Source organism: Molossus molossus, unplaced genomic scaffold (genome assembly GCF_014108415.1).
Source record: "Molossus molossus isolate mMolMol1 unplaced genomic scaffold, mMolMol1.p scaffold_m16_p_16, whole genome shotgun sequence".
Lineage (NCBI taxonomy): Eukaryota > Metazoa > Chordata > Mammalia > Chiroptera > Molossidae > Molossus > Molossus molossus.
In genome coordinates, this window is record NW_023425351.1 from 37,340,964 (window position 1) to 37,349,352 (window position 8,389).

The 8,389-nt window shown below is 35.9% G+C and overlaps 1 protein-coding gene across 4 annotated transcripts in view; it reads left to right on the forward strand.

The window, feature by feature from the left end:
* The window catches only part of CIBAR1 (CBY1 interacting BAR domain containing 1), a 30,470-nt gene that overhangs the window by 11,304 nt on the left and 10,777 nt on the right, over positions 1 to 8,389 (forward strand). The gene's annotated exons all lie outside the window — the stretch shown is intronic.

Here is an 8,389-nt window from a genome sequence, read left to right on the forward strand (position 1 = left end):
AGGTATAAAGTAACTTTTCCAAAGGATAGACAAAATTTGAACTATAAATCAATTATGTATTTTAAAAATCTGTGCTTCAATATTATAATAAAAATACATTATTATTTTTTATAACATAAAGCTTACTAATAACTACATATGTGTATTATTATAAATAAATAGGGTAAGAATAGCTAACCACATAAACTTGTATCCAGTGTGATAAGGTGTCACAAGAATTGCCTTATTTTATTATAATACATTAATAGATATGAAACCTTTAGCATCATGGACTCCAGAAAGTCTTCTGTGACTTTTTTGTAGGCAACTTGGAAAGATTTGGGGGATTGCTTATGACCACATTATGTCCTTTAAAACAAGTCATCTGAGGACACCTTTTTGATGTACTGCAAATTTTCCTGGAACAAGCTTTAAAGAAAACTATTGTTGTCATTTTACAATTATTAACAAAGAAACATCCTGTTTTCAAGAAGTTAATAATCATCTAATTATATCATTCCTCTATAATCTGTGAAACAAAATCCATTTGCACCTTTTATATTTTAATTCCCTGCCACAGTTTCAAAGGATTTCAGAACTTCAGTTTTACTGATAGCTATGTTCATAGGTCTCCAGTTTGGTCCTGAAGACCAAAAAAACGTTTTGAAAGCCTTTCAATTCAGTTTGTATTCTGTTGTGTAATGATAGATTGCAACGTATGAAAAGCATCTCAGGAAGCTGCCCGAAGACAAACACCTTTACTGAGGTGGGAGAGTATGAGCAGGATATATTTTAGCTTTAATCTGGAAAATAAGAATAGAGACTTGTGAGGTATGCCTGGTTCCACTGCCACTTAAGGGCTTCTTTAGTGATAGGAGTCTGATTCCTTGCTCTCACCAGTATTTCTTAGGCCTGCAGAATTTTCTTTTACACATGGCAGTCTATGTCTCTGATCTTTGGGCTTACTTCAGTGTTCCACCTGCATGCAGACCACCTCTACAGGTGTTTTTAATTCCCAGAGCATCACCAATTACAAGACTAGGGCAGAGTGAGTGAGTGCAGTATTCCCACCTGCAATTTTTAATACTTGGGATTTCCTGAAACAACAGGACATGGGGCAAGGGACGCACAGTGGAGGGTGCACAGAGAAGAAAGGGGCTTCCAAATGTTTCTCTTTGCCTGCTATATCATACCCCCAAAGAAAGAGTCTCTTGGTGGTCACAATAAAAAAGGAAGACATGAAGAAACCCACTTTTTAAAAAGTTGACATGTAGCCTGGCCAGCGTGGCTCAGTGGTTGAACGTTGATCCATGCACTAAGAGGTTGCTGGTTCAATTTCCCGGTCAGGGCACATGCCCAGGTTGTGGGCCCAACCCCTAGTGGGGGCATGCAAGAGGCAGCCAATCAATGTTCTCTCTCGTTGATGTTTCTCTCTCCCTCTTCCTTCCTCTCTCTCTAAAAACCAATTTTAAAAAATAAAATTAAAAATTGAGATGTAATTCGCAAATCATACAACTCACCCATTTAAAGTGTTTATGTGTTCAGATATGTGCTACCAACACCATTCAATTTTAGACCATTTTCCATTTTCATCATCTTCCAAGTGAAACCTAGTACACTTCAGCTTTTACCTCTCTGCTCCACCCACACCCCTACCCCAGCTCTAAACAACCACCTCTATTCTTATGTCTCTATGAATTTGGCTGTTTTAGACATTTCATATTAATGGAATCCTAAAATACATGATTTTTGTAACTGGTTTCATTCACTTAACATAATGCTTTCAAGGCTCATCCATATTTGTAGCATGTGTCTACTTCATTCCTTTTTTTTTTTTTTTTTTTAATTTTTTTTTATCCTCACCCGAGGATATTTTTCCATTTTTTGTACAGACAGAGTGGGAGGGAGAGAGAGGAAGGGAGAGAGAGAGAGAAACATCGACGTGAAGGGACACATCGAGTGGCTGCCACCCGCACGACCAACCAGGGCCGGGGACAAACTGCAACCAAGGTACATGCCCTTAGCGGGAACCGAACCCGGGTCTCTCTGGACCGCAGGCCGACGCTCTAACCGCTGAGCCAAACTGGCCAGGGCTACTTCATTCCTTTTTAAAGTTGAATATTCCATTGTATGGATATTGCCATTTTACTTATCCATTCATCAGGTGATTCTGCCTTTTGGCTGTTATGGCTAATGATATCTATATACAAGTTTTTGCACAGACATATATTTTCATTTCTTAAATATATACCTAGTTGAATTGCTGAATTATACAGTAAACGATATTTCTGGTAAACTGCCAGACTATTTTCCAAAGTAGCTGTACCACCAGTATGAGGGTTCCAGTTCTCCATATCATTATTTGCTGTTCATTAAGACTTTTTCATTATAAGTCATCCTAGTGAGTGTGAAGTAGTATTACACCGTGTTTTGATTTACATTTCCATGTTGATGTTTATTGGCCATTTATTTATCTTCCTTGAAGAAATGTCTATTCAAATTCCTCAACCATATTTTCATTGGATGAGTTATAAAAGTACCTGGTATATTCTGATTCAAGACCCTTATCAGATATATGATTTGCATTATGTTCTCCCATTCTGTGGTTTCTTTTCACTATCTTAATAGTGTTCATTGAAGCATAATTTTTAAAAAAAAAATTTTGGTACATGTCCCTAGCAGGAACTGAACCCAGGACTCTGGTCCACAGGCCGACGCTCTAACCGCTGAGCCAAACCGGCCAGGGCGAAGCATAATTTTTTTTAATCAATTTATTTTATTTATACATCACTACAAGACAATTTATATGCTAACGCCTTAACTTAATGTGAGTTAAGGGAGTAGTCTTTCTGAACAGCTAGATCAAAATAGAATTCTACCAGCAAGTCAACTCAGAACAGACATCTCAAAGTGTGAGTGTTTGATAGTCCAATATGTATGTTTACTTTTGTTGCTCATGCTTTTAGCATCATATCTCAGAATCCCTTGCCAGATCTGAGATCATAAAGATCTATCCATTTTTTCCTAACAATTTTTATAGTTTTTGTTATTTCATGTCTGTGATCCATGGAGAGTAAATTTTTGTATATGGCATGAGCAAAAGGTTGAAACTTCATGGTCTTGCATGTGACTACAGTTGTCCCAGCACTTGTTGAAGAAACTATTCTTCCAGTCAATAGTTTTGGAACCCTTATTGATTTAATAGTTTAAATACTTAAATTAGTTGGCATGGTTTGGTTCTGGACCCTTGTTCTCTTTCATTGATCTAATGTCTGTCCTTATGCCAGTACCACACTATCTTGATTAATCGGCATTGCTTTGTAGTAAGTTTTAAAACAAGGCTGAGTTCTTTCTCTTTGGTCTTTTTAAAGATTGTTTTGGCTACTCTGGATCTAAATTTTAGAATCAGCTTGTCAGTTTCTATAGGAAGTCAGCTGATATCTTATAGGGACTACATCAAATCTTTAGATCAATTTGGGGAGTTCTGCCATTTTAAGATTAATTTTTCCATCCATGAACATGGGATGTCTTCCATTTTTTTCAGTCTTCCTTAATTTAAGTGTTTGTAGTTTTCAGAGTTTAAGTTCTGTGCTTTTCTTAAATTTTTTCCTAAGTGTTTTATAATTCATTTTTTAATTGTCAGAAATACAGTTTAGTTTTGCATACTGATTCTATATCCTGTGACCTTGCAGAACTCATTAGCTCTGATAGATTTTTAATAGATACCTTAGGATTTTCTGCATACCAGATTATGTCATCTGTGACCTACACTTTTAATGATGAACACAACTCTAGCAAACTCCAGAAATCAATACCAGAGTCTCTTAGAGTTCTGAATCTCTGCTTTGTATGGCCATGACTGCTCATAACTGTATTAACATGTCTGTGTTGGGGTTTAATCAAATCCCTCTGAATTTTGTTAGCAGCATTGAACAGCAAGGGAGCACAATTAGACAAAGTCTTTTCAAAGACACCTTGCAAAGAATTTTTCTTTGTAAGAAAAGTTGGTAATGAAACTGGACAGAATGTGGAAGAAAAATCACAGCACCATTTGTTTCCCATGTAATAGGAGAAATCAGCTATTGATGATGTCAAGAGAATCTCACTCACAGAATGCATCATGACCAGGGATCACTCCCTAAACAGATAGGGACAGGAATTCAGAATGTGGTAAAGTGGCTGACATAAGCAAGAAACAGCTTCTAAATTTTTTTTAACAGCTTTATTCTCCTTATATTATAAAATCACCATAATTTTTTTATAAAATTGAGAAAAATTTAATAATCCCACTAATCAGAAATAGCACTTGGTATATGTCCTTTCATACATTTTTCCTATGCACATATGCAAAAAAGATATGGTAATAACACACATTTCTTAGGCAATGACTATGTCACATGTTCTAAGAATTTTATGTGGATAAACCTCATTTACTCATAACATCCTTGAGGAAGTTAATATTACTCAGTTATATTTAAATGGGACCACACTATATATAACCTATCTTTTAAAAATTTAATATATCATGGACATATTTGTGCTAAGAAATAGAAGTCAATATACTCTATTTTTAAACTTCTGTCCACAAAGCTTAAAATAGTTTACATGCCCACAAAACACTGCATGAGTACCCCAATGTAACAATTAATAGTATTTTTTGTATTGATTTAAGAGAGAGGAACATCGATGAGAGAGAACACTGACTGGCCGCCTCTTGCATGCCCCACTCTGGGGATCGGGCCCACAACCTGGGCATGTTCCCTGACCAGGAATTGAACTGGTGACCTCTTGGTGCATGAGTCAACACTCAACCAGCAAGCCACACCAGCTGGGCAATTAGTTATTTTTAACTGCTAAACTGATAGGTAAAAGAATTAGTGTCTTAACTGGCATGTTATTACTGTTGAAACAGACTACTTTTTCATGTATTAAATGACACGTCTTATTTCTTCCTTAGTAAATAACTCACTTATCCTTAGCCTGTATTTTTATAGAATATTGGCACTTTTCTTAATTTGTAGCAGTTCTCTTATATTTAGAAAACTAACCCTTTAAAGATATGCTGCAAATGTATCTCCCATTTTGTTGCTTATTGTGTGCTTTTGCCACCTTAAAAGTTTTATTTTTGTGGCCAGATATATTGGTCTTTTTGGTTTCTGCTTTGGTGTCATGCTACGAAAAGCTTTGTCATCCTCAAGATTATTATATAAATATTCGCTTATATTTTCTTCTGGTATTTATTTGTATGAATTTTTAAATATTTAATCTTGCAGTTACTTTTTGCACATGATATGAAGTATATATGTGACGTTATTGTGGATAGAAAGTTCTGACATCATTTACTGAATAGCCTCTTAATCTGGAGCACTGTCATTTTCCCTTTATTTGCCAAAATGTAAACAAGTTTGTTTACAACTTTGTTAAATATCCTGATTGTTAATTAAACCAGATGGAGGCTTTACTATTAGAATAAGGAACATTTTCTAATTTGGCTGGTTTACTTCTTGAGCAATAAAAATACCTAACTTGTGTTGATTACCTACTTTAAGCCAATAGCATTACCATACCTTTTCTTGGGTTAATTCATTTAATCCTTAAGGCAAAACCTGTGAGGTTGATACTATTGTTATTCCCATTACATAGATGAGGAAAATGAAGGAAAAGAGCACATAAGCTGTTTAATAGTACATAACTGCTGTTTCAGGCATGATTTGAAACCAGGTTTATTTTAATCCAGAACCCTTTTTAAAAATTTTTTTTATTTTTTTTAGAGAGAGAGGAAGGGGGAAGGGAAGGGAGAGGAAGAGAGATACAGACATCAATTTTGTTGTTCCACTCATCTTTGCATTCATTGGTTGCCTTCTCCATGTGCCCCAACTAGAGATGGAATCCTTGCAACTTTGGCATATCAGGACGACGCTCCAAAGAACTAAGCTACCCAGCCAGGGCAGAGCCCATATTTTTAACATGTTATTCTGCTTTACAGAACACTTGCAGATGGGTAAAAAAAAAATTCAGATGAGCTCTCTGCCCCCACTAATAAAAATTATGTCACACAAAATAAAATTGAAGCCCTGGTGGGGTGGCTCACTTGGTTAGAGTATTGTCTCATACACCAAAATGTTGTGTGTTCATCCCTGGTCAGGGCATGTAGGGGAGGCAACTGATTGACACTTCTCTCTCTAAAAATCAACAAAGATATCCTCAGGTGGGATTTTAAAAATGACTATTATGACCCATTATGTGAGATCACTGACAACTCTATTTATTTGAAGAAAATTATTTCTAAATATAAAATTGAGTCTACCAACTTTCTAATGACACACTTAAATTATTTACTTCAAAACACATTTTTCATGTTCTTATAAAATTTGCCATCTAACTTTATTGTTCCTTGAAATTATGTTCCCTTTTGCATGTTTTCAGTTATTTTATGAAATTCTAGCTAAAAATTTCTTGAGTATAACTGGTAGTTTTTTCTCCTTACAGTCCCCAGGTATATAATTATCCTCTGTGATAATCTTAAGGCTTCATGGCTCTGGGGTCAAATCTGGGGTACTAGCTCAGCAGTGCCATTGATTCTCCATCAGTTTTTGACAAAAAAAGAAACAAACAGTATAAAAAGTCAGCATGGCTTATAGAGGTGTATCATACAAATTTTGTCAAGGAATAAAAGTTCAAACCATAGAGAAGTAAACCAAGGTATCAGAAAACGTGATTTCCCCCCTACCTTCCACACAGTAGATGAGTCATTTACAGATTAGAGATACTTATTAATGTACTTTGTCACTAACTGAAATGAAATTTTGAAATTGGAAGACACTAACAGGCTCAAAGTTGATCATTCTTAAATGTAATACATTCTTCTTAAAGGATATGTATAAAAAATGTATTTTTCTTTAGTAACAGACATATCTGCATACTTTTTCAGGGTTTACTTAGGAGCTAAGGGGAATATAACTCCTATAAAATGTTAGTATTAAAAATTTATTAGTTCACAGTCTGAGGAATTGGGTAGACCCAGAGAAGTGGAAGTAGGGTACAGACTGACAACCCTCAGAAGAGGGGGTGGTGGAGGGAGGGAAGAGATAAACTACAGAACTTATATGCATGTATGCATAACCAATGCACATGGACAACAAAGCCAGGTATGGGGTGGGGGGGAGGATGGGGAGGAGAGCGTCAATAGGGGAAAAAAAGGAGAAACATCTGTAACAAAAAGAAATTAATAAAATAATTTTTAAAAGATTTGTTAGTTCAGAGATGAAATCACTCAAGAGATTTTGACCATTAGAAATTTAACAATATCCAAATATTTTTAAAAATTTTTGTTATTTTGAAATTTTAGTATAGTCCACAAAGTTACCACAGTGAAGTAGATTTGAATTAAGCCTAAACCTATAGATTTAGGTGCGATGAGCTTGGAAATACTTGCATTTCACTAGGTAGTAAATAGTGTGATGGTCTATTAAAGATTTAGAATGTCCATTTGTAAAAATATTTTAAGATAGGAGTTAGTACCCAACTCACTTCAGTGATTTAAATGCCATTCCTTCCTTACTTGAGGCTGTTTTACTTATTCATTCTCAGGTGCTTTTATAGAGTAAAACAAACACCTCTTCTCTCTCCACATAAGTACAGGCAGACCTTGGAGATAATAATGGGTTCTGTTCCAGACCACTGCAGTAAAGCGAGTATCACAATAAAGCGAGTCATAATTATTTTGATCTCCCAGTGCATATAAAAGTTATGTTTATACTATATTGTATTCTATTAAGTGTACAAAAGTATTGTCTTTTTTTAAATGTACATACTTTAATTAAAAATACTTTATTGTTAAAAAAATGCTAATCATCTGAACCCTGGTGGAGGGTCTCACCTACAATTTGTAAAAAAAAAAAAAAAAAAAGAGCCCTGGCTGGTTTAGCTCAGCGGTTAGAGTGTTGGCCTGCGGTCCGGAGTGACCCGGGTTCAGTTCCTGCTAAGGGCGCATATCTCAGTTGCAGTTTGTCCCCGGCCCTGGTTGGGTCGTGCGGGTGGCAACCACTCGATGTGTTCCTTTCACGTCGACGTTTCTTTCTCTCTCTCTCTCTCTCTCCCCCCCCCCCTCCCACTCTATCTGAATAAAAAATGGAAAAATGTCCTTGGGTGAGGATTAAAAAAAAAAAGAAAATACAGTATCACCCTGGCCAGTTTTCTCAGTGGTTAGAGCATCACCCATGGACCAATGAGTTGCAGGTTCAATTCCAGTCAAGGGCACATATCTTGGTTGCAGTTGTGGGGGAGGCAACCAGTCGATGTGTCGCTCTCACATCAATGTTTCTTTCTCTCTCCCCCCACCCACTCTATCTGAAAATAAATAGAAAAATATCCTTGGGTGAGAATTTAAAAAAAAAAAAAAACAATATCT